We start from the raw sequence: 27,222 nt of genomic DNA on the forward strand, positions 1-27,222 counted from the left end.
TACAAAAGTATACATAAAACATAAACCAAAGATGAAATATAAACTCAAATAAGCAAGAAGTATACAAAAGTATGCATAATAAAACTTAAAAAATGAAGCATGAACTAAAATAAGCCAAAAGACAAACAACCTTTGTAAAGGCAAATCTAGGAATTTAAGTGTACTTTAATTCTAATATAATTTTCCCATTTGATATCTTCAAGAAGGAGGGAAAAATTATCAAAATCATGGAAGCTAATATGAATGAATATAATGACCAATAAGTCATTTTGTAGCATGCTTGTCAATTTCCAAAATAAGTCAATGAAGCTTAACAAATAATGCAATAATCATTCATAAGAGATTATTAATAATCTCCCCCTATAAGTGTGCTTCCATTTACATCATATATCAATCACTGTGGATATGTAATAAAATAATGATATATGGAATATGTAACGACCCAAGTTTTATTCGACCCGGTGCGTCAGTGATGAACAGAAGGTTGACCCGTAACGGATCCAGATACGGAAGCAAGAAACAAGAGAATGGTCTCCCAAGGCATAACACACCTCTAAGACCCTTTGATGACCTTTCATTAGGTCATGGAACTCAATGAGAATTGACGCGGAAGCAAAAGATCGAAAAAATAACAATTAAGCCCCCAAGGGCAAAATAGTCATTTTTAAAAATATAGATTCAGGTGTCACTGAGCACACCGCTAGAAAGAGAATGAAAAACTAATCAAGATGGACTCAAGAATCGTATGATTCGGAGTCCGAATGAAGGAGAAACGACAAGATGCAGAAAAACGAGCAAAACCCGTTAATCAAGGGCAAAATGGTTAAGTTACAAAAGAGAAGGGAGATTTGACTCTAAGCAAGTCAAATGAGGTCCAAAAAATCTAAACTAATCATTTCACAACATTCCAAGAGGTTTTAAGAACTTTAGCCAAAAATACCACAAGAAACCCATTCCCTGTTCAGCAAAATCTTACACTGTCTCACTAAAACATAAATAACTCTCACTATGATTTGAATCTAAGAATGGAATTAGTACTATTGGAGAGCTAATTCAAAATCCTTGAGTTTAGGCTCAAGAATCACCCCATTTGGATTAGAAATGAAGGAGATATGACCGTTTGAAGTAGGAACATCAACGTTGAAACAAAACTGAAGAGGTTGGAGTATAAAAGTTATTTAGGTCGACTGAAATGGCATTTTGGTTGACCAAAATGAACAGAAAACTTCTAAAAATCCTGAAAGTGAAGAAAAATCATTTAGGTCGACCGAAATGGACCTGCACATTGATTTTAGCTACTGGAATTGAGTTTTTACTGTACAAATGAATTGAACTAAGAACCGGTTAGCCGAAATGAGCCACCGTCGATTGAAACAAGTCGAAAATGTGAAAATCAGGCCTATTATGCATCAAGGCTGAAAAGCGTTCATATGTTTCATTTGCATCTCCCATGACATGATCAATTTACTTTATATGCTACTGTGTGATGATGTGAACATACACGCAAGTGTAAAATGGTATTTTAAACATGCTACAATGGCCCATGGCCTTATTACAATTCATTTACAAAATTTGACATGCCAAACCTCCACAGTTGGAAAAATTACATTTTCAAACAAAATGTGGTGCCAAATGAGTACAAATGCAAATATAAACATGATTTAGCCCTTGGCCTCATGTCATACATATCAAATACATTACAAAAGGTGTACTTATGCACACATTACATATTTAAAAACAAAAATACAAGTTTTGTCATAAGAGGCCACATATCACCCAAGGCAAATGAAGTCTCCAAGTCTTGAATCCTGTACCTGAAAAATACCCCCGGTAACTTTAGGGTGAGTAACATAAAGATACTCGTAGGAGATGAGTATGCAAAGACCCAATGTTTTACAAGTTTTCATAATTTAATCATTGTGATTTATTCCACCTAACGTCTATGTCAAGAGTGAGACCCGAGGAGCATCCTAAGTTACTTTAAATCATTTCTAGTATAAATCACATCATTCATGCAATTCAAATAACATAAAAGCATGTTATACAATGTAACAAGATATAGATTCTCAAAGTTATCAACTTGAAATCTAAATGCGAAAACAACTAAAGTGGGTCATGCCACCTAACGTCTGTGTCCCAAATGAGTCTAAGGAATCATCCTAGGCTATATTAGAGTATTTCTAGCATAAACTACAATATTTATGTGATTACACAATATAGAAGCATACTATACAACGCACTAAGATATAGATGCTTAAAATTATCAACTTGAAATCTAAGATACGAAATCAACTAAAATAGTTCATGCCACCTAACGTCTATGTTCTAAATGAGTCTAAAGAATCATCCTAGGCTACATTAGAACAATACAACACAAATCACAATATTGATACAATTTAACCAACATTGGAACTTCCAATACAACGCATAAAGCATGATTTCTCAAAATTAACATCTTGAAACTTAAAACAGGAAATCATATAAGGAACAACAAGTTATAACATCATCTAGTTATCAACTTGAAATGAAATGCAAAATTAAACAAGGTGGATACTTGGACATCACGTCGGATCAAACCGACAACATAGTTACTTTAGGGTTACTAGCCCACGGGTAACCTCTCTATGTGTGCACTAGACTTATAGAGGGACAATCCCGCGTACTAGAACCATGTCCTAACCGTAGTCATACAACGACATCCCCAAGTTTCCAAAATCAACAAGTTGTGCAACAACGTATATATTAACATGTATATACAAGATAATCAATTATCTACTATACACAACCAAATTTGGAAACAAATACCATACATGCTTTAAGTCCACAACTACTATGGCATGACAAATGTCGAATATTCAGTGTGCGATTCGTTACACGCTATGACAATGTTACTCAATATTGAAAACATAAACTCAAGAATCTAAATATAATAGCAATGTTATCCAATACTCAAAATGTAATCAAGTGAATGTACAACAAGTCCAAGTCCATGATTTAAACATAGAAACAACTTCCAAAAAACATAATTAAATCCATGGAGCAATTAGATAGAATTTAATTAACTAAAAATAATTAAATTCTCTAGATGCCAAATCAATTCCAAACAATCTTAAATCAATACATGTTAAAGGACATAGCATGGTCATCACCGATATCTATTCAAAAACTTAATTAGATTATTGGATCAATAAAGTAAAATTTAATTAAATCATGCTAATTTAAATCCCAAGGTTCTAAAGCAACTTCAAATGGTCCCAAATTATTATATACTAGTAAACAAGTCCTAGTCATTACAAATATCAAGTTAAAAACTTAATTAAGCCAATGGAATCATTAAATAGATTTAAATTAATTTCTTTAATTAAAATCTCTAGATTTTTAAGCTCACCCAAATGCTCTCAAATTAAAATATGTTATAAAACATGCCAAGACTTGATTAATAGCCTAGTACAAGTGATTTCTATGCAAGCTACAACCATGATAATTAAACCTTTATACAAGGAAAATAATAAATGAAATGTTTCAAAACCTAATCAAATGTTATCGATATAATATATGTGAAAGTATATGGCATACGCATCAATAATATCAAGTCGAAATTCCAATAAAGTAAAGAGTGCACTTGAAAAAAAATTTAATCAAATTAATTAATTATCTGTGGATTTTAAAACATCTTCAAATACTCTCAAATTCACATATATTGAAGAGAATGCTAGGGCCTAATATAATATGACATCACACATTAATTTCAAGCTAGATAAGGCCACATGAATTAAATTTTCATTCTAGAAAATTATTAAATAAAAACTTCAATACCTGTCCAAATGCTCTCAATTTAATATATGTCAATAAACATATTAAGGTGTAATATAATAGCATGTCACAAGTTTAAACTAAGCTATAACCAACCGGGAGAATTAAATCTCATACAAGAAAATAAATAATAAAATCTCTAGATTTTATATAAGATATGTAAATGAGTTGTATAAGCATCAATAGCATGCAATACATCAAGAATATAAACTATAACACCCCCTACCTCTATTTGAGATGAAATCTCAAATCCCCACCGAAAGAAAAATGCTCCGAATCCGACGATACTCATAGGTTATGTCGGGAACAACAAGAGGAACATTAAAGACCAAGGAGGTACCATGAAAATCCAAACTTGGCTTTAAACCCGAACTCAAAAAATGGCCAGAAATGGGTTCTAATAAGGGGGAAAGGTAGAGCAGGTTAAGGCGAACATAAAACGCTAAAGCACTACAACATTTTACACAAGGGAAGTGGCAGAAAAATAAAAGAGAAGGATGGCAGCCGTGGCTGCCATGGATGGCCGGCCAAGAGAGGGGAAAGAGATGGAGAAATCTGACTTTTTCTCTTAAGTCACCCTATTTATAGAAAAACCCTAAAAGTGCCCCGAAAGGGCCCCACCGGGTCAGGAAAAGTGGAATTTGGGCAAACGCGCTCAAATGATGAAACTCCATGAACGAAAAAGAACCGAAATGAGAAAATATGAACAACGGAAGAAACGGCGTCGACAACCGAGTCCTGGACAAAGAGATATACCTCAAACAAGTTCGGCGACAACTAGGGTCAGAAATCCCTAAAACTGGGGAAAACGACCGGAAGGGAATTCTAAGAGTTCACGACTTGACGAAAAGTGCAAATGAATCCCGTGCGAGGATCCAGGTTCAAAATAAGGTATTTTGTAATAACTTTCGTTAATTATACAATAGCCCCCAAAAAGGGTTAATTGCAAAACTGGGTAGAAAGAAAATATCTTCTAAAAATATTTTCTTAAAAACCCCTGAAATAAAATATCTTTAAAAGATATTTACGAAAAATACCCCAAGAAAAGAAAATGATTCTGAAGAACTGTGCATCCATACCCCTATGGACACCGGGAGCAACCAGAGTACTTTTCTACAAAAGTAAAGATACGTAATTCGTGAAAACCACATGAAATAAAGATACGTTAAATCAAAAACCAACTCCGAGCATGAGAAGTAAGGTTGTGCCAAAAAGTGACAAACAGGGAAAAAGACGAAAAGTGAATAGTGTCTAAAAAGTGAAAATGTGTAAATGATTCGGTCCTTAAAGGAAGTTGTCAATCCAAACAAAAGAGTCTCGGAAACCATTTTCAAGCACTCGAGATGACATTAAGTGACGAGAAACAGAACTCGGAAAAGGAAATTAAACAAAAAAAATTTATCCGTAAAATTTGAGAAAAAAGAAAGGAAGGAAAATGACCGGGTTATTACAGAATAAGACATTGATACCGAAAGATCTTCTTTTATTGAAGAATATAATATGTTATATGATTTAATGCTGAAAATATTTTTAGAAACAAATATGACATGAAAATCGTATATCATATGTAAGTAGTGGCACTACTCCTGGTTATATGAAATGAACTCTTAATTATGCAAAAGCATATCTTCTTTGAGAAATGTGGTGAGAGATTGGCTACATGATTGTCCATGTGAAAAACTTAATATCTCTTTTACACACATTCTTTAAGAAGTGATGTACAACTATCACATGAAGTTTTAAAGTGCTAAAAATGGATACATGAAATAAAATAGCACTTGTAATATCACATTAGTCATCTAAGGTAAAACAAAGTGTTCTTCGAATAACATATTCTATAGACTAAAGTGTCAAATAAAGATAAGAAATTTAATTTTCATGACACTTAAGGAGTTTAGATCATTAGAAGAAATCAAGTTTACTCATTATGCTTATTTCAAATCATTTTGCATGCTAGTGGTAAACTTCTTTGCACAAAACTTGAATGTTGATTCAAAAATAATATAAAAGTGTAATCAACATATTTTCATCAATGGTTTTGAAAACTAAGATATACAAATATATATATCAATTTTGTCAAAAATCATCATTTATAAGAAAATCACAAAGCCTTTCAAAGAGAGCTCTAGGAGCTTTTTTTTAACAACATAAGGCTATTGATAATTTTAAACATGTAGTTCAAAATTTTATATATTTCAAAACTGGGTGATTCATCATAGACCTTTAAATATAAAGTCACTTAAACATGCATTTGATCACATGTAAAAACATATAGCATTCTTATTGCTTCAATTCAAGTCCTACGTGCACAAAGATATATATTTAATTTCTTCTTCTTGGATTAACCATTGGGAATAGTCTAGCCTAGTTATCAATGATTATACATGATGCCTTATTTTGATTTGAATAAAAGATCAAGGAACTAAGTTAATATCGTAACTTCCAAAAAACATTAGATCCAATAACTAGCACATTGAGAATGTTCACCAATAATAGATTAAAATAATGAAGGTGAACTATTCTTTAACCCTTAGGAAGGAATTATAAACTCTCATTCTTAAATCTCATAAGATGGCTCTTCCAATGAGTTTTGTTTGTTGAGGTTTTCAAGTAATGACTTATTTGATTTCTCATTTTCTTAAGTTCATCTAAACATTTTCAAGTTCAATAACCTCATTTCATATATACAATGAGTGATACCAATAAAATGTAGATATAACAATAAAAATTGCAAAAACACATAAATGAATATCTATTTTAATAGATTTGATTAACTTTAAATGAAGTAGTATTAGGTATCAACAATATGCCATAACACACTACTTTCATATAAATGATCAAAATCTATAATATAGACATTTTTAGCAACAAGTAGCATTCATGTCAACATCATCATTCATATTAATTATTTCATGAAAATAATCATGCATTACCTTTTATTTAGCACAATCAAGTCATATTTAAGCTTATAAACTAAAAGCACATTTGTGATAAAGAAGGGGATAGTTACCGAAGCAATTAATTCTATTAGCTTTGCCACAGTTTCTCAATGTAGTGCATCCTTCATCCTTTTGTGAGATAGAAGAAATTTTGGTTTGATTTCTCCTTATCTGCTTTAACCATCTATATTTGAATCCACTTGTTTTTTTATTGAAGAGGTCTTTAACCAACAAAATATGTTCAAGTGGAATTCTTTGGTACGCAATACTTTTAGGGCCCTCATGAGTTAGTACACATTAATAAGGTGCTTTTTTTTTTTTTTTTTTTGGAACATAATTCAATACAAGGCACAAGTATGATACTCTCTTTAATTAGCATGCTTTAAACTAAAATTAGCAATTTAAGTTTCTCTAGCATGATAACGCATTTTTCAATTCAAGTAATAAATGTCTAGGATCACATTAAAGCTCAATGAACCAATATTATACTTTCATATATAGAACACAAAGTAATTCTATGTGCATTGTCCGTGATCAACTTCAAGAAATGACAAGAAGAACAAGATTCTTCCTAAGTAGGCAAAAATGAATTATATGCCTCCTTTTTTAAATCCTTAAAGGATTCAACATTTATAAAGAACATATATTTCTTTTGATAATCAAATTTACATTTCAAGGAATGATAGCATATTGGAAAGTAATGCTTCTCTTAAGACCTACATTTTTCAAAGCAATTTTATCAAGTTCTAAGTGTAGCATTCCAAATGCAATTTTAAGTAATTCATTTAAATGTAATGCATGTAGAAGATAATTTTTTAAGCAATGAAAAGCGTGAACTAAAAACAGTTAGTATAATTGAGGAATGTTTGTACTAAAATACCCCAAAAATTCCACAAAATAGCATAACATTATTTTTAGGGAATTAAGGACTTCAATGATCTAATACATTTTGTTTAAGCAAAATTCATATATGATAACATAAGGCTTGAAGAATACATTTACATTAATTTAGCCTTTTAATGCTTATAGATGATTCCAACAAACATTGAAATAAATAATGAAGCAATACATAACATGGAAAGATTGTGTGGAGTTTTACCAATTACCTTACCCTTGGGGTTGTTCCTAAGTGTGATGTTTCCTTCCGAATCCTTGATTGAAGAAGATTCCATCAATTAACCTTACAAGAAAATATTGCATATTCTCCTTTTGGTACCCAAATTTTCTTGGGGCCATATGAGTTAGGTAATGGAATATAAGTTCCTTTTGGAACCCAAATCTTCCTTGTCCTTGTCTTCTTTCTAAATGGACTGATAAGAGCTCAAATGTGACGCATTTTAGCACCTAAGTTAGGATATTTTAGTCCATTCATCTATCTTATTTTTATATTTTAGTACTTATTTGTATTTTTGCCTATTTCAGGTCAATAAAGTTCAAACAGGCTAATAAGAGCCATTTAGCTCAATTTTGGAGCTAAGGAGTACAGTTAGAAAGAAGTCAAAGAAATTGCACCAGAGGAACTTCAATCGATCGAAGGGAATCCCGATCGATCGAAGTCGGCTACAACAGATCGAAATGAGGTGGTGCCAGCTATGCAAAGTGGATAAGACCCAGAAGATATTTTTAATGCCACATCAGCTTCGATCGATCGAAGCTAAGTGTTTGATCGATAGAGAATCTTCGATCGATCGAGAAGACTGCTAGTAGTGTGCTGTCTAATTCCCGAGTGCGCCGAACTCTACTTAACTTATGTATCTGTGCATTTCCTCCACTGTATTTCTGACTTGGTGCCTACTCAAAGAGGCTTGTAATGAATTAATTAAACATTATCTTGTATCATTGATAGAGGATATAGTTTTTACAAAATATAGAACCAGTTTTCTCTCTAGAACTAGGGTTTTGGGAAGAAAGCAAGGATGAAAATGATAATGCCAACCTCCAAGCTAGCCCTTGAGGGTTCCATGACCACTACAATGAGTGGCTAAATCCTTTTCTTGGGGCTAGAGATAGCCCCCAGGCTTGCTTCCTAAACCTAGCTTTTGTATATTTTTGGGGATTTTAGTTGTAATAAATATTTTGACCTTGAATAAATATAAATCTTGTGATTTTGACTTGATTTTTATGGATTAATGATTCCTATTGACCATTTAGTTCTATCCATATGTCTATGTATGCTAGAATAAATGTTCATGTGTTTTTCTCTAGATTTAATGAAATTGATGCATGTCTATATGTATTGATATTGTTAATCTAGTGATGGTCAAGGCATGGTGCTTAATTGACTACTCTTGTGGTTTATTTGATGGTTCATACTTATTTCTTGATGGATTGTGCCACACCCTTAGTTTAATTAGCTTAATTTTCACGTCACTAGCCTAGTTATAGTGTAATTACTTTAATTTCTTAGATAGGTGGACAATCCATTCTTATTATTTGATGTTCCATACTTATGAGTGCAAAGAGTACATTTCTCTAGATTTTTGTGTATGCACTAATTGTGATTTAATTGAATAGTTAGTGGTCTCATTTGATAGGTTGTGATATTCACTAGATTGACTCGACAATCTATGCTTATTTGCCATCCATGCTTAGTTTTCAATTAATGACACACATACACACATTTTATAACTTAAATTTCCCTATTAATTTACAATTGCTAATGTTTGGTGAAGTGAAACTTACTGGTGAACTCTAAGCCCTAAGACCTTTTCTCTCAATTATCTTTCCCTAATTTCTAGATTGTTACACTCTTACATTATTTTAATTGAACCATAGTTTAATCAAATCAAATCTATCTTTTAATCATTCGCCCTACTAATCCATCATTGATTCCAAAGTGCCGTTCATTTCCTTTGAGACGATCCCTACTCACTCTTGCTATATTTTAGTTAGTAGTGGTAGTGACATTCTATAAATTCAAACTTGGCCACATTTCACATTACCACAATTGTGCTTTGGTACAAACGATACGCCAAGTTTTGGCGCCGTTACCGAGGATTTGGCAACGCCGTATTTTGAAACCAATTAAGAATTAGCACTCTTTGATCTTGTCTTTATTTTATTTTACTTTAGTTACTTATTGTGTTCATTCTTGATTGGTTAGGTGCATTGATGTAATACCCCATAATTTTAAAAGGATAGTCTTGGTATTTTAATTAATGATTTTATTGCAATTTTGTTTGATTAATTGAATTATTTGCTTATTTGTTTAATTGTTAATTAGTTATTTGAATTATTTGCTAATTTATTTATTTAATTGAATTACTTGTTTTTATTATTATATGGTTATGTGAAAATTTAAATATTTGGTTGTTATGATTAAATGTTTTAAATTCGTGTCATTGTTTTATGTATATAACTATAGGTTTAGGGTTTTATATTTTTATGTAATCACGTGGGTTATGAAGTAGCTGACTTATAATTAGTTTGGTACTAGAATTAGGTTTTCATAGACACTTATATATATATATATATAAGTTATGTGGCTGCAAGGGTATTAGAACCCTTTTCCCGTAACAGTGGAGGCAGAGAGATTTGAGAGGAAAACAGAGAGAGACTTGAGAGAAAACCAGGGAGGCTCAAGGAGGAAGGAGGTGATTGCTTCTGGATTGAACCAAGAGCAACGGAGGTGTTGAACGACAATCTAGAATCTGTTGAAAAACTCAGAGACGGTAGTTTAAGGTTTCCAATTTGAAACCGAAGGCAAGTTCCTATTCTAACTACTTCCCTTAGACCTGTGTTCTGTGCATGCCCAGATAGTCTCTAGGGTTTAAATTGATGATAAAATATATCTTTAAAGCATGTTTGAACTGTATTTAATTGGGTGGAATTAAACTAGTTTGTGGTTGATTGAAGTTTCTAATTAAAGTTTTGTTGTCGTTGGTTTTAAACTTGTGTTTAATTCATGTCGTTGATGCATAATAATGTCTTATAACTAATCTGGGACTGAGATTGAATCCTAAGAATATAAATATAAGTAGTACAGAGGGTTTGCACATCGCTGGAGGCGAAGAAGATAAACAGAATGGGAAAGACGGCTCTTAGGGAGAGAGAGACGGCTCCTTGAATAAGGGAGCCAGCTCCCTCAAAGACAGAACCGACTCCCAGGAGTATAGAGCTGGATCCTAGGCCTCTAAAGCCTGCTCCCACATGTTGGGAACCAGCTCCCATGTGTATGGAGCTGGCTCTCAACTTTTGAGAGCCTGCTCTCGCCTAGGAACGCGTAGAAATTGATTTTTAAGGCACTGCTTGGCCGTCTTGGGTATTCTTAAGTTGTTTAAATTGCAATAAATGATTTAATAACTGTTATGGACCTATAAAAATACTGGGAAGCATTATTAGATTAATGTATTAAGGAATGGAGAAACATAAAGTTAAAGAAAAGCGTACATGTTGAATATGGATTTGTTGATTTATTTGCTTACTGAAATTTAGCAAATCTTCTGTATATGACTTAATAGTGTTTAATCATATTTCAACAGTGTTATAAGTGTAATGGATTATCTAAATATAACTATGCTTGGATTGGATTAAATTAATGTTTTAATTTGTTTATAAGCTGCATCAATTTATGGACTGTTTGTAAGATTTAAATGCTTAGCCTTATTTTAGCAATTTAAAGGATTGGAACATGATTTGTAAGTCTTGTAATGAATGCATAATATGGTCATATATGTATTAGACTTTATTTATACTTATCTTGGAGTATGGTTGATGAGTTACTTATTATTGTTTTATTAATTATACTATTTGGAGGATTATATGCACGGGTATGGGACGATGGCATACTAGGAACGAATTAGTTCAAAATACTAGGTCCTACCTATTCTGAAATAAGTTGGATTAACTATAAAATTTAAGTCCTACTTATATATATGTATATGCACTGGTATGGGACGGTGGTATATTAGGGATAGATTAGTTTAAAACACTAAGTTCTACCTATTTTGGAGATGGATTAGTTCAAAACACTAAGTCCTACCTATTCTAAAATAAGTTGGATTAACTATAAAAGTTAAATCCCACTTATATATATGTCAGGTCAATAAACAGTTGAATGACATACCTTGTTTTAGATAGAGTTTATATATATGATTATGGTACTGTGATATGAGCTTAAGACTCAGGATCATGGTTAGGGTGCGTATATCGCCTAGGATGGATAACTGGACATAGTTGTTGTTCCCTGGTAGGTCTAGGTATACATGCCCACGTGATGTTCGATTTGTATGTTACCTTCTATTCAGGCTGAGACAAAACTATAGGCTAGTAAGCGTCCTATAGTGTGTATTTATACATATATGGACTATTTTAGTTATTGCTGAGCTATCTCGGATGTATCTGCATATCGGGTTTCTGTATGGATTGTAGTAGGATAGAACTTGCTACTGGGTCTGACCCACTCTTATTTTTCAGGTGTTCGTCAGTTCCAGGCTTAAAGCTTGATCGTGCTGAGCAGATACAGTCACTCACTCCTCCGACTATGTAGGATTTTTTTTCCATGTTTTAGTTTTGGATTTCATTTCCGTACTTTACTTTCGTTTGGGATTTTCAGGGGTCCACTAAATGGATTCCCAAGGTATACGTATTAGAGGTTTTGGAAAGTTTAGATTATTGGATTATTTATTTTGGATTTATAACTTTTGAGAATTTAATTAATTAGAATTCTTTCAACTTATTATCTATTCATTAAATTCTTTTGTATTCTGTGTTCATTTAAGTATATTAATTGTTTGGTATTCCCTCGGGTTTTGGCTTGGGCCTGATCAACCTATGTCTTGAAGTCGAGGGGTATCACAGTTGGTATCAGAGCACTCCAAGTTCAGTGTCGCTATGATTCTATCGTTTAAGACTTCCGCGTTGCGTATTCTCTTGTTTAGAGTTTAAGTTTAGGATTCGTTGTATTCCTTTACGGTTTGCTTAGAATGTATTGATGTCAAGTTTATTCTGTAATTTCAGAATGTTTGGCACTCGGAATAGGATGTGGTCCGTCATGAAAGAAAAGAAGGACCTAAGGAAGAAAAAGATTATTCCGACGATTCCCCTGCGAAGGTCGACCAAGAAGGCAGTATTAGAAACTAAGGAATTGGTTCCAATAAGTGTTGCTTCGGAGTATAAGTCAAAAAAGGTTTCTGGTGTGTGAGATTGGCCACCATACTGTGGACCTAACACAACTTCGGTGGTGCTCGAAGCTGAGCCAAGTGGGTACCGGAGTTCAAGGATGACTGTTATTTTAAGAGTAATATTAATTATTAGTAATAATAGAGGTTTTAGTAAAAGTGTAGTACGGATTTAATCATGTACACTAGTAGTATGTTAAAGAATATTTTACGATTATTCTTTTAACAGTTTATTATTTAAAGAAGTTCTTAATAAAGTGAACTAGTAGTTTTGGTATTTCTATTGTGTTTTATGAGAACATTTTAGTGATGATTACACAAATGATTTTATTAAACTATATTGGAATGTGTATGTTGCGATAATATAGAAATATCACAGTGGAGTGATTAGTTTTGACAGGCTAAACAAATATTTGTTTGTATGTACGTTGTATTGAGACGGGACAATTACCAAGAAGTTTATAAAATAACTTGTGTAAATCAATATGATAAGTTTGATTTCGAAGGAAGAATTCCCAAGATAGACCGATAATCTAAAAGTGAGTAGATTTTCGAGCAGTTTGTATTACCTTACGTGTTTTTGCTCTACGGAGTATTCAGAAATTTTGGATATTTATAGTTTAGTTGGTGACACAAGCATGCGATAGACCTTAGAGTATATCTACACCTTTAAGCGATATTGCCATTTTACATGAGAGTGATGGGTCTGTGACATTAGATATTGATAGACTCAGATTTCTAATCAATCGAGTGGTCCTGGACATGCACATTTATGCTGTATTACTTAGGATGGATTGGTTATCTCAGTGCCTTGCCCAAGTTAATTGTTTTGATAGGTCTATTGTGTTCACCATACCTGGTCAACATATGTACGTTGTTGCTATGCTACGTTCTAACGGGGTTACTAGCACTTCTTTGATTTATGTGGAGGAGGAGATTACTGTGGCATTGGATAGCATACCAATTGTACAGGAATTTCTGGATATTTTTTTTTTTAAGAGATTCCAGGGTTGCCACTTAGTCGCGAAATAGACTTTGTGATTGACTTAGCTCCAGGCACTACACCTATTACTAGGGCATCATACAGGATGGCACTAGTGGAGATGCAAGAGTTGAGGGATCAGATTCAGCAATTACTCAGCCAGGATTTTATTCGTAGGAGTACTTCACCCTGGGGAGCACCAATTCTGTTTGTGAAGAAGAAGGATGGTTCGCTTCGTCTGTGTATAGATTATAGGGAGTTAAATAAGGTTACTATTCGTAACAAGTACCATTTGCCCAAGATTGATAATCTTTTTTATCAGTTGAAGGGAGCTACATACTTTTCTAAGATTGATCTGTGTTCTGGATATCATCAACTTCGGGTTAAGGAGCAAGATGTTCTGAGGACAGGATTTCTCACTAGATATGGATCTTATGAGTTTCTTGTCATGCCGTTCGGATTGACTAATGAACCAGCAGTCTTCATGGATTTAATGAACAGAGTCTTCAGGTTTATTTAGATTAGCTTATCATTGTCTTCATTAATTACATTTTGATTTATTCAAAGTCAGATGATGATCATGCTAGACATCTTCGCACAGTGTTCCAGACGCTTCGTGAGCACCAGTTATATGCCAAGTTTAAGAAATGTGAATTTTGGCAGCGGGAAGAGAAGTTTTTGGGTCACGTCGTGTCAGAAAGGGGAATAGCAGTAGATCCGGCCAAGGTTTTAGCAGTGGTAGAGTGGGGACAGTCTACTTCACCTACTAGATTCGGAGTTTTCTCAGATTGGCAGGATATTATCGTAGATTCATTCAAGGGTTCTCGACGATAGCGGGACCACTCACAAGAGTCTGTAGTATTTGTTCACTCAGCGGGAGCTGAATATGAGACAACACAGATGGTTGGAGTTTGTAAAAGGCTATCATTTCTCGATACAGTACCATCCAGGGAAAGCGAATGTGGTGGCAGATGCACTCAGTCGCTAACCCGCTGCTAGTCTTTCTGTTTTATTCACCACTGAGTGGAATGCTTTGTAGGCAATGGATGATTTGTCGGATGCTTTCATAGCTTGCATGGTAGTTACACCTTCTATTATTCATAAGGTTTTGAAAGCACAACTCACGGATCAGCAGTGCATTGACAGAGTTGTAGAGATAGTTTCTGGGGAGGTTCCATTTTATTATGTTGGGATGGATGGAGGTTTGAGGTACAAGGGATGTTTAGTACCTTCTACTGATGATTTAAGAAAGGATGTGATGACTGAGACTCATCATTCTGAGTTTTCTGTTCATCCAGGAGGAGACAAGATGTATCAGGATATGAAGCGGCAGTTTTGGTAGGCAGGTATGAAAAAGGACATTGTTATTTTTATCTCTCGGTTTAGTACTTGTCAGATGGTTAAGATTGATCATCAGCGGCCTCCAGGAGCTCTACAGCCACTATCGATCCCGGAGTGGAAATGGGAGAGTATTTCTATTAATTTTGTAGAGGGTTGCCAAATTCTTTTAAGGATCACAATTCCATTTGGGTCATCGTTGATAGGTTGACAAAATTAACTCATTTCTTGCCTATTCTCACTGACTTCACTCCGGAGCAGTTGACGCGACTTTACATTACAGAGATTGTGAAGTTGTATGGCATTCCGTTATCTATTATATCAGATAGGGATTCGAGCTTTGTGTCAGGGTTTTGGAATAGTTTTCAGCAGGCTTTGGATACAGAGTTGCATCTTAGTACTGCTTATCATCCTCGGACCAATGGACAGACCGAGAGGGTTAATCAGATCATAGAAGATATGCTTTGTTCGTGTGTTCTAGATTTTAAGGGCCACTGGGAGAATTATTTACCACTTGTGGAGTTTGTAAATAACAATAGTTTCCAGAAGACTATTAGTATGGCACCATTTGAGGCATGGTATGACCGACTGTGTCGATCTCTTATTTATTGGATAGAGGTTGGCGAGAGTAGATTTTTGGGTCATGAGTTCATTAAGGATACTTCTGAGAAGATTGCTCTTATTAGGGATCGCATGTGCACTCCCCAAAGTAGGCAAAAGAGTTATGCCAATCGTTGTACTCGTGCATTGGAGTTTCAGGTTAGGGATTAGGTTCTACTCAAAGTGTCTTCTATGAAGCGTGTAATGCGTTTTGGGAAGAAAAGGAAGTTGTCATTGCGGTTTGTCGGTCCATTCATGATTACGGATCGAGTTGGAGCTGTAGCTTATCGGTTGGCACTTCCAGATCATTTGGATCGCGTCCATAATGTGTTTCATGTTTCGATGTTGCGGAAATGTTTGCGTGATAAGGATCGGTATCAGTATATCGATGTTGGGGAGATTGAGTTGCAGCCGAATACAACATATTTGGAGCCATCGTGTCTTATTGTCCACCGTCGGGATCAAATTCTTCGTAATAAGGTTATCCCTTTAGTGCATGTTCAGTGGAGTCACCACAATGAGGCTGAGTCTACTTGGGAATGGGAGGATGTCAATCACTCGCAGTTTCCTGAAATAATGGAAGAAGGAAAAAGCAAATTCCGAGGACGGAATTCCTTTTGTTAGGGGGGGAAGAATGTAATACCCATAATTTTAAAAAGATAGTCTCGGTATTTAAATTAATGATTTTATTGCAATTTTGTATGGTTAATTGAATTATTTGCTTATTTGTTTAATTGTTAATTATAATTATTTGCTTATTTATTTATTTAATTTAATTACTTGTTTTTTTTATTATATGGTTATATGAAAATTTAAATAATTGGTTGTTATGATTAAATGTTTTAAATTCGTGTCATTGTTTTATGTGTACAACTATAGGTTTTAAATTCGTGTCAATGTTTTATGTGTATAACTATAGGTTTAGGGTTTTATATTTTTATGCAATCACGTGGGTTATGAAGTAGCCTACTTATAATTAATTTGGTATTAGAAGTAGGTTTTCATAGGCACTTATATATATATATATATATATAAGTTCTGTGGTTGCAAGGGTTTTAGAACCCTTTTCCTGTAACAGTGGAGGCAGAGAGATTTAAGAGGAAAACAGAGAGAGACTTGAGAGAAAACCAGGGAGGCTCAAGGAGGAAGGAGGGGATTGCTTTTGGATTGAACCAAGAGAAATAGAGGTGTAGAACGGCAGTCTAGAATCTGTCGGAAAACTCAGAGACGGTGGTTTAAGGTTTCCAAACTGAAAACGAAGGCAAGTTCCTATTCTAACTCCTTCCCTTAGACCTGTATTCTGTGCATGCCTAGGTAGTCTCTAGGGTTTAAATTGATGCTAAAATATATCTTTTAAGCAAGTTTGAACTGTATTTAATTGGGTGGAATTAAAGTGGTTTGTGGTTGATTAAAGTTTCTAATTAAAATCTTGTTGCTGTTGGTTTTAAACTTGTGTTTAATTCATGTCGTTGATGCATAATAATGTCTTATAATTAATCTGGGACTGAGATTGAACCCTAAGAATATAAATATAAGTAGTACAGAAGGTTTGCATATCGCCGGAGGCGAAGAAGATGAACAAAATGGGAAAGACGGCTCCCTGAATGAGGGAGCCAGCTCCCTTAAAGACAACCGACTCCCAGGAGTATGGATCCAACTCCCAGGCCTCTAGAGCAAGCTCTCACATGTAGGGAGCCAGCTCCTATGTGTATGGAACTGCCTCTTAACTTTTGAGAGCCTGCTCTCGCCCTGGAACGCGTAGAAATTGAGAAGCATTATTTTAGGGCTCTGTTTGGCCGTCTAGGTATTCTTAAGTTGTTTAAATTGCAATAAATGATTTAAATAACTGTTATGGACCTATAAAAATATTGGGAAGCATTATTATATTAATGTATTAAGGAATGGAGTAACATGAAGTTAAAGAAAAGCCTAAATGTTGAATATGGATTTGTTGATTTATTTGCTTACTGAAATTTAGTAAATCTTTTGTATATGACTTAACAGTGTTTAATCATATTTCAATGGTGTTATAAGTGTAGTGGATTATTTGAAAATAACTATGCTTGGATTGAATTAAATTGATGTTTTAATTTGTTTGTAAACTGCATCAATTTATGGACTGTTTGTGGGATTTAAATGCTTAGCATTATTTTAGCAATTTAAAGGATTAAAACATAATTTGTAAGTCTTGTAATGAATGCATAATATGGTCATATATGTATTAGACTTCATTTATGCTTATCTTGGAGTATGGTTGATGAGTTACTTATTACTGTTTTATCAATTATACTACTTGGAGGATTGTATGCACCGGTATGGGACGGTGGTATACTAAGGACAGATTAGTTCAAAATACTAAGTCCTACCTATTCTGAAATAAGTTGGATTAACTATAAAAGTTTAAGTCCTATATATATATATATATGCACCGGTATGGGACGGTGGTATATTAGGGATGGATTAGTTTAAAACATTAAGTCCTACCTATTCTGGGGATAGATTAGTTCAAAACACTAAGTCCTACCTATTCTGAAATAAGTTGGATTAACTATAAAAGTTAAGTCCCACTTATATATATGTCAAGTCAATAAATAGTTGAATGACATACCTTGTTTTAAATAGATTTTATATATTTGATTATAGTATCGTGATATAAGCTTAAGTCTCAGGATCATGGTTAGGGTGCGTATATTGCCTAGGATGGATAAATAGACACAGTTGTTGTTCCTTGGTAGGTCTAGGTATATATGCCCACGTGATGTGCGATTTGCATATTACCTTCTATTCAGGCTGAGACAGAACTATAGGCTAGTGAGCGTCCTATAATGTCTATTTATACATATATGGACTATTTTAGTTATTGCTGAGCTATAGGATGTATCTACGTATCGGGTTTCTGTATGAATTGTAGTAGGATAAAACTTGTTAGTGGGTCTGACCCACTCTTATTTTTCAGATGTTCGTCAGTTCTAGGCTTAGAGCTTGATCGTGCTGAGCAGATACAGTCACTCACTGCTCCGACTATGCAGGATTTTCTTCAATGTTTTAGTTTTGGATTTCATTTCCGTACTTTACTTTCGTTTGGGATTTTTAGGGGTCCACTAAATGGATTCCCAAGTTGTACATATTGGAGGTTTTGGAAAGTTTGGATTATCGGGTTATTTATTTTGGATTTATAACTTTTGAGGATTTAATTAATTAGAATTCTTTCAGCTTATTATTTATTCATTATATTCTTTTGTATTCTGTATTCATTTAAGTATTAATTGTTTGGTATTCACTCGGGTTTGGGCTTGGGCTTGGGCCTGATCAACCCATGTCTTGGAGTCGAGGGGTTTCACAATTGAGCCAAGGGAAGTGAAGCAAAAGAATTCTAAAGCAAAGAAGCAAGCTAAGTTAATCAAAGCAAAAGCAAAAAAAGCTAAAAATTAAAAAAAAAAAAAAAAAAAAAAAAAAAAAATTGCAAAGCAAAGTAAGGCAAAAATTGAAAATAATTTATAGTTGCTTAAGGAGATTTTGTGAGCTTTTCTAACTCTTTCTCTAGTTAAATCGTCGGCCCACGTGGTGGTAAGTTTTAATTTCCTAGATAAATTGTGAGCTCGCGTGGAGGCAATTTATTTTTCTTGCATATTATTGAAAGCATGGGAGTATGGGAACAATGTATGTAGAGGTTTGTTGATTGATTTGTTACAGAGGAGAAGTGTTTGCTACGTGCCTGTTGTTGAGTTGTTTGTTTTGATTGTGTATGCATGGTCGTAGGTCGTTAAATCTTACTCTTGTCCCACTTAATTTAAATCTTGAATCCATTGTTCGTAATCCTAAGGGAAGGGGTAATTCTAGTGACTCCATTTCATTAATGGAGGAACATAATGAGGACCATGCGGAGGACCTTGGTCACATCGACTAATAAGGTATCCTTCACCCTAATGTGCATCATGACATCATCCAACTACCATTAGGCATACCAAGACCTTTCATTCCACAACAACAAGGCCAAGTTCCATTAAGAATGCCTCGGCCAATTTTTGTTCCACTTTCACCTCCTGTTAGTCAAGTAAATCATGGTGCTCGTGTAGAGCCACCGGTTATGAATCCTCATCTTGCTTTAAGAGATCATTATGTGCCAAATGAGTATAATGCACCAACATGCATTCAATTACCTCCATTTAGAGCACACCATTATGAGATTAAACCACAAACAATTCAAATACTTCCCAGTTACCATAGGCTACCAAGTGAAGAACCTTATAAGTATTTGGATGAGTTTCTTGAAGTGTGTTCCACCGTAAAATACATGGACATGCCAGAAGAGGTTTTGAGACTTAAAATCTTCCCTTTCACCCTTAAAGATAAAACAAAATACTGGTTTAATAATTTGAGGTCTTTTTCAATAACTTCTTGGGCAGAGATGCAACAAGAGTTCTTGAAAAAGTACTATCCAGTATTAAAGACCAATTCAATAAGAACTTCAATTCGTGAATTCTCATAAGGGGATGGGGAATTGTTTCATGAGGCATGGGAGCGATTGAATAATTTGCTTAGGAAGTGTCCACACCATGACATTCCTAAATGGCAATTAGTTTAATTTTTCTTTGAAAGTTTGTCGGATAATTCTAAAGGAATGGTGGATGCTTTCATGGGTGGTTCTTATCTTGATAGGCATGAAGATGATGTATAGCGCTTATGTGAGAGCATGAGTGAGAATTCAATGCATCGATCTTTATCATCAAAAAATGGTAGAAACATAGGTGGAATGAAGAATGTCAGCTTATATCTAGTTGACCATTCCAATGATATAGTCGCCGAAGCGAAGTCTTTGTCCCAAAGGTTTGATCAACCAAAATTCGATGAATCAAGTGTCTTCCTCTCCTAATCATACTCATCATCCATCTAATGAATCATGCATGACTTGTTCTAATGTTTTACATTCTACTTCCAATTGTCCCCATGAACATGTCCAAAGTGAACACCATGAACAAGTAAATGTCGCTTTTGTTAACCAAGGGAATAATCCCTATGGCACTCACTATAATCCCGGGTGGAGGAACCATCCAAACTTCTCTTGGAAAAGCCAAGGGGAAGGCGCAAACCCTCCCCAAAGTGGTTTCCAAAACAAGTATGTTCCGCCCCCAATGCAAGGCTAAGGTTCCCAAGGTTATCATTCATCTTATCAAGCATCACATGGTAACCAATTTTCAAACTCTCATTTTCCAAACCAATCTTCATATTCTCAAGGAAATTCAAAGAGTCCCGCATTTGAAGAGAAAGTTTTAACCGCTTTGGGTATTATGGAGGTAAATACCCAATTGCTTCATTCTCATTTCCAATCGATTGCAAAGCTAGAAATCCAAGTTGGGCAAAAAGCTAGTACATTGAATGCTAAGGAAAAAAGGAAAATGCCTTTGAATCTACCACCCAAGCAACAATTTATTGTGGAGACTAATTCTTCTTCGAAAGGTCACACACTTGAACATGTGAATGCGGTGACCACTTTGAGAAATGCAAGAGTTGTTGATAATCAAGTTGGTGTTTCCAATGAAGAGAGTGAACCGGTGCAACCAAAAGTTGACACCTGTCCCGTTTCACATCCTATTCCTCCTTCTTTGCATGTGAAAGAATCCATTTTTGAAAATGTTTCCAAAAATGATTTTGAGAAAGTTTTTGAGTCTAAGTCTCCATTTCCGGATGCTTTGAAAGCATCTACTTCTCTTGAAAGGCAACAAAATAAGGCAAATGAGATTATTGATGTGTTTAGGCAAGTGAAAATTAACCTTCCTCTCTTGGATGTCTTTAGACAAATTTCAGCCTATGCCAAATTTTTGAAAGATCTTTGCACCCTTAAGAGAAAGAACAAAAGCCAAGCACCAAAGAAATTTGTTTTAACCGAGCAAGTAAGCTCAATCTTGCAACACAACACCCTACCAAAATTCAAAGACCCCGGTTTAACAACCACTTCTTGCACTATTGGTTATCATGTTATCAATCGGGCTCTTTTGAATTTAAGAACGAGTGTGAATCTTTTCCCTTATTCAGTTTATGTTTAATTGGGCTTATTAATTTGAAATCGACATCGATAGTTTTACAACTAGCCAACCGATCAATTAAAAAGCCCCGGGGTATCATTGAGGATGTTTTGAATAAAATTGAGAAGTTCTTCTTCGCAGTTGATTTCATTGTCATTGACATGGAACCGATCCCAAATCCAAAGAGCCAAATTTCCATTATCTTTGGCCATCCTTTCTTGGCAACCACTAATGCCAACATTAATTGTAGGATGGGGATAATGAAGATTTCATTTGGTCACATGAAAGTGAAGTTGAACATTTTTAATCCAACCCCGAATTCTATAGACAAGCATGAAGATGTATGTGTTGTTGAAAAATGTCTTGAAAATGAATTTGAAAAAAATGAATTTTTGTTTGATGTTGGAAATTCAAATGGTTTATCTTCAAAAAAAAGTTTCAAAAGATGTTGTTTTTAAACCCAATGTTGAAAGGGCATGGAAGCCCAAAAGTTTTGTTGACAAAGGACTTTCAATCTCATTTGAATCAAATCCAACAAATTCCTTAGGGAATAGTTTGTTAGGTGGGATTCAAAATTCTATTCACCCCACAAAGGAGGGGATGCATTCTAAGATTTTTGATCCGGGCTAAAAGAGTCCAACGTCTTGCTAGAGACGTTAAAGACTAGTGTGTTTCGTAGAATTTCCCAACCTTATTCCTCCCTCATTTCTTTTTTTGATATTTCTTGCGTCGTCTAGATATGTGTTGAATTGATAAATCCAACTTCTAGGCAAGTTCTTGCATTTTGTGCACTTCCAGTGAAGTTTCGATCGATCGAAGCTTAGTTTAATTAATCGAAATTCCACTTCGATTGATCGATCCCACTGGATTGAGGACTTTTCAAATTCCATTTTGATCGATCAAACTCCATTTCAATCGATCAAAGTCCATTACTATCGATCGAAGCTAAGTGTTTAATCGATCGAAGTCCTTCGATCGATCGAAAATGCGTCATTTGAATTTTCGAAAAATGTTTTGACTGTTCACTTTCTCCCACCCTAAACCCTAATTTATTTTTCTTTTTTCTTTTCTTCCTCCTCTATTTTTCTTTTTCTTTTTCTTTTTCTTTTCTTCCTCCTTCTCCCTCTTCCTCCATTTCTCTCTCTCGGCCAACCCATCTCTCTCTCTCCCCGAATTTCCATTTCCCTCATATCTCTCAATCTCAAACTCTTTCAACTTCACTCCCCCTCACCAATAACCAAAACACTACCAATCAACCTTCTCTTTTAAGTACCGCCGGCAACCTCAAGGGAGAACCGAAACCCCGCCGCCGTGCTCCATAGATTCTAGTAAGATTTTTGGCCCAAAAGTGGCTAAAAACTGGTATCTCTCTCTATCACTCTCGGTCTCACTCAAATCCACCATCTCCGACTGATTTAGGCCAAGGAGATCTCGAATCAAGCTCCGGCGAGCTTCTGAAGATTCCGGTGAGTCTCCAGTTATCTTCTCCAACCACAATGAGGCCGGAAAACCTCCATTTTCACCCGAATCTCTTCGTTTCACCTCCTCTTCACTTCTTTGGGTCGGCTATGTTCCAAATAATTTTTATTTTTATTTTTATTCTGTTTTTTTTTTACTTTATTTTTTATTTTATTTATTGTTGATTTATTTTCATTTTCTTTTGTATTTTACATGTTATTTGTCATTTGTACATATTCTTGTATATAATCAAAATCAAAAATAAATAAAAAAAGATGGAAATGAAAACTTAAAAAAAACTAAATACAAATTGAAAATTGTTTATCAAAAAAAAAAAAAAAAAATAGAAGAACTCACCTTTGGATTTGATTTTGATTTTGGTTGCATGGTGATGGGATTACATTGAAAATGGAGAATGAAATATGGTTTGTTGAGTAGTTTAGAAAGAGAATGGGCAATTTTACTTGGATTTGTGAATTAATTGTGGGCGGTGTCCATTCTTGATTGATTTGAATTTCATATAATTTTTTATTGTTGATTAGATGATAAATACATGAATATTTGTTGTGCTTAAATTTTTGAGAATGTCCATTTTTAAAGGGAACCCATACCGGATTTTGCAAAAATTGACTTTGAATTATGAGTTTAATTCTAAAAGGCATGTGGTCTTGTTTTGTGAATTGAAATTTGAAGTTAAAAAGGGTTTTTAAAGTTAAAAGGTTGAATTGAATTTTAAAAGGAAAACTTTCAAGTCTTTGAAAAATAGTTTTGAAATTTCAAGTTGAAAATGAAATGTGTGATTCTTGATTGAATTTAGACTTTAGAAATTTCATGAATTTGGAAAGTTGTATGTTGATTTGAAATGCAAAACTTGAATGTCAAATGGATTTGTTTTTCTCAATATTTAAAATGAAATGGAAATACTATTGCACTTGAAAAATTCTTGAAAATTTTGAACTTGAAATGGCATTGAAAAATTTGACTTGTTGTGAGCATGATCCCGACTTGTTTCACTTGCTTATCTTGAGTATTAAATGCATGGCTGTGTAGCTTTTGAATGATCTAAGATGCATACAAGTATGTTTTGACTTGAATTTTGTCATTTTGAACTTGAAAATGCATAAAAGGGTTTCAGATGGACCTCTTTGAAAAGTTTTGATCTCCAATTGACTTTTGCTTGTCATAAAGTGCCTTGTTTTGGTAAAATGAACTTTCATTGATAAAATGCTTTGTGATCACACTTGTTGGGTCTCAAATAATTTAAAAAAGGAAATTTTTGAACTTTGTTTCGAAAATAAGAAGTTGAGTTGCATGATTCCTTCTTTTGTTGTTCATTCATTGCATGATTCCTTCTTTTGTTGTTCATTCATTGCATGATTCTTGTCATGAAGCTTTTATACAATGCAATTGAATTTTTTGACTCCAAAGTTTTTAAAAATTCCAATTTTGCCCCAAAAGTGTTGAGTAATTCCAAAATTGACCAAAATGCCCTTGTTTAAGTTGAAACTTATTCCATTTGATTCCTTTCCATCCATTTGCATGAGCTAAGTGCTTTTGAACTTGTTTGTGATGCAATTTTTTATTTTTTCCGTGCTAGGGCATAAGTTTGATGTCTTTTGACCTTCTTTATCATGATTTTGATCTTTTCTTGCAAAATGAGATTAATTGCCATTCAAGCCCAACTTTTTAAAGTCATATGATTCCTTTGTTGCTTCTTGACCTTGAAACTTGTCAAATGTGTTCCTCTTTGAATAATTGTGTGTACTTTGGGAATAATTGCAATTTTTTGCTTGTATATACACCATTTTGCACACATTTATGTCACATTAACAGTTTTTGAGAGTTTCAGTGCATATTTTGGACTTAACTTCTTGGAATTAATTTCTGACTAAGTTTGGGGGTATGTGATGATTTTTTTATTGAGTTCAAAATGCATGATTTGGATGTGGTTTCTATTCTTTGGCCTTAGCATTACTCTTTGAACTGAACTTGAATTTTGAAATACAATCTGACATAAGTCTGAGGATATGTTTGTTTTATCTTGCCAATTATCTATTTAAATGCCATTTGTTTGATATCATGTACTTGTGATCCATTTCTGAGAGCCAAGTAAGGGCTTATGATTGAGGTTCTTTCCAGTACTGATTTCAATTCCATGATGGTAAGTTTCTTGTATTCTCAGTTTTTTAACCATTTTCTGCTTCATTTAAGCCTTAGAGGGAGTCACGAGCCATGAGTGATCATATGATGTTGATTTTGTTGCATTAGAGTACAGGATATTTCTTTGTCTGGAGTTTGTTCATATATGTACCTCATTCAAATATATGCCATCTAGTTGCATTCCTTCTTGCACTTGTCCGTCATAACATACTTTGGATTAAAGTGTTTGCAATCGTGCATTCTACTTAGTCTTTATTACATGACATACCTGCTTGTTGAGTCCTAAGTTGACATTTGCCATGATTATATGCTCCATGTTATCCTATTTGCTCCATTTGATCTTAACTATTGCACTTATAAACATTCTTGCTAGGAATTGATACGATGTCATCCTAGGGTCTACTTGTCATATCATTGCAGCATCTACTTGAGTTTTAGGTTTGTGAATGCACATTGCATCATTTATGCACATCACAGCCTATGTTTATCATGTTGATCATATTTCTGCTCAAACTGTTACAAATGTGACTTTTCTGCCCTCTATGTCATCACTGGATATCTGAGTTTGCTTATTATGCTTTGATCTATCTTATCTAGTTGAGGCATGTTGAATGATAATTTTGGAGCTTTCTTAATCATTTCTTGCACAAGCATGATCCTATTTGTCTATTCTCTATTTCTACTTGATTCAGGCATGCTTTGTGTCTTCTTATTAGTTGCTTACCTTATTCTCTACCTGTGCACTAATTTATTCTTTTTGCTTTTGCAGATGCAGCGCAGACAAAAGACTCTTGCTAGAAAGCGAGTACAGAGAGCTACACAGCCTCCTCCTCCATCTCCATTGGCAGAGTCTTCTTTTTCGTCTTCATCTTCAGCATCGATAGCAGTTCATTCCATGCCATCATCTATGGATGTTAAGCACCCTATTATTCGAGAGGTTCTTGTTGAGACTTACTCTCGTAAAAAGCTGGAGCCTGAGTATAGATTTGACCGTGATCTATTTTCTGACTTGGACCAGACCAAGTGGTCTTATGATGAGTTCGTTCAGAGGGGCATTGATGCTATTATGACACCGGCAAACACAGTTGTCTATCTCCGGTTGGTTGCACTGTTCTACCAGCACCTCCGGATGGATGAGGATGACAAACTTCTTCTACATCCCACCATTAACGGTCAGGAGATCGATATTTCTCTCCCGGCCATAGCTGCTGCTTGCCGATGCCCCCACTATTTTCCATTGGCTGCTTATTCTCAGGATCCAATGTATCACAGTGCTCCACCTTTTCCATCTGAGCTGACCATAGTAGCTACACTATCTTTACATGCTACCTTTAAGGGCCATACCTTTGCAGATTGCGTTGAGATTGATCCCTGGTATTAGTTCTTTGATTCCGTGTTGCACCTCAATGCCTTTCCATCAGGCCATAGTACTCAGAGGTGGGAGGAGATTTTTCAGGCTCTATACTATTTGAGGCAAGGTTATTGGATTTCTATCCATGCACTTATCTCAGAGCTCATTCTCAAGTTCTGGAAGAATCTGCATCATACAAACAGTTCTAGAGCTACGACTTGGCCTTTACCTTATGGCCACATGATTACACAGCTACTACTTGATCAGGGTTATTAGTTTGACCCGGATGAGATTCCATAGACTGATGCAAAGAGAGAGGAGAGCCTATGATCGAGCCAGGTGGACGAAGACTTACAATTCTTGCCTTAAGAACAGAAAGAACAGGGATATGAAGAGACAGCATGAGCAGTAGAGGAGGCACCTCCTGAGGATGATACTG

The sequence above is a fragment of the Cornus florida genome, unplaced genomic scaffold (assembly GCF_030987335.1).
Source record: "Cornus florida cultivar Cherokee Brave unplaced genomic scaffold, ASM3098733v1 CherokeeBrave_3.0.0_Hap2_Chr02, whole genome shotgun sequence".
Classification (NCBI taxonomy): Eukaryota; Viridiplantae; Streptophyta; class Magnoliopsida; order Cornales; family Cornaceae; genus Cornus; species Cornus florida.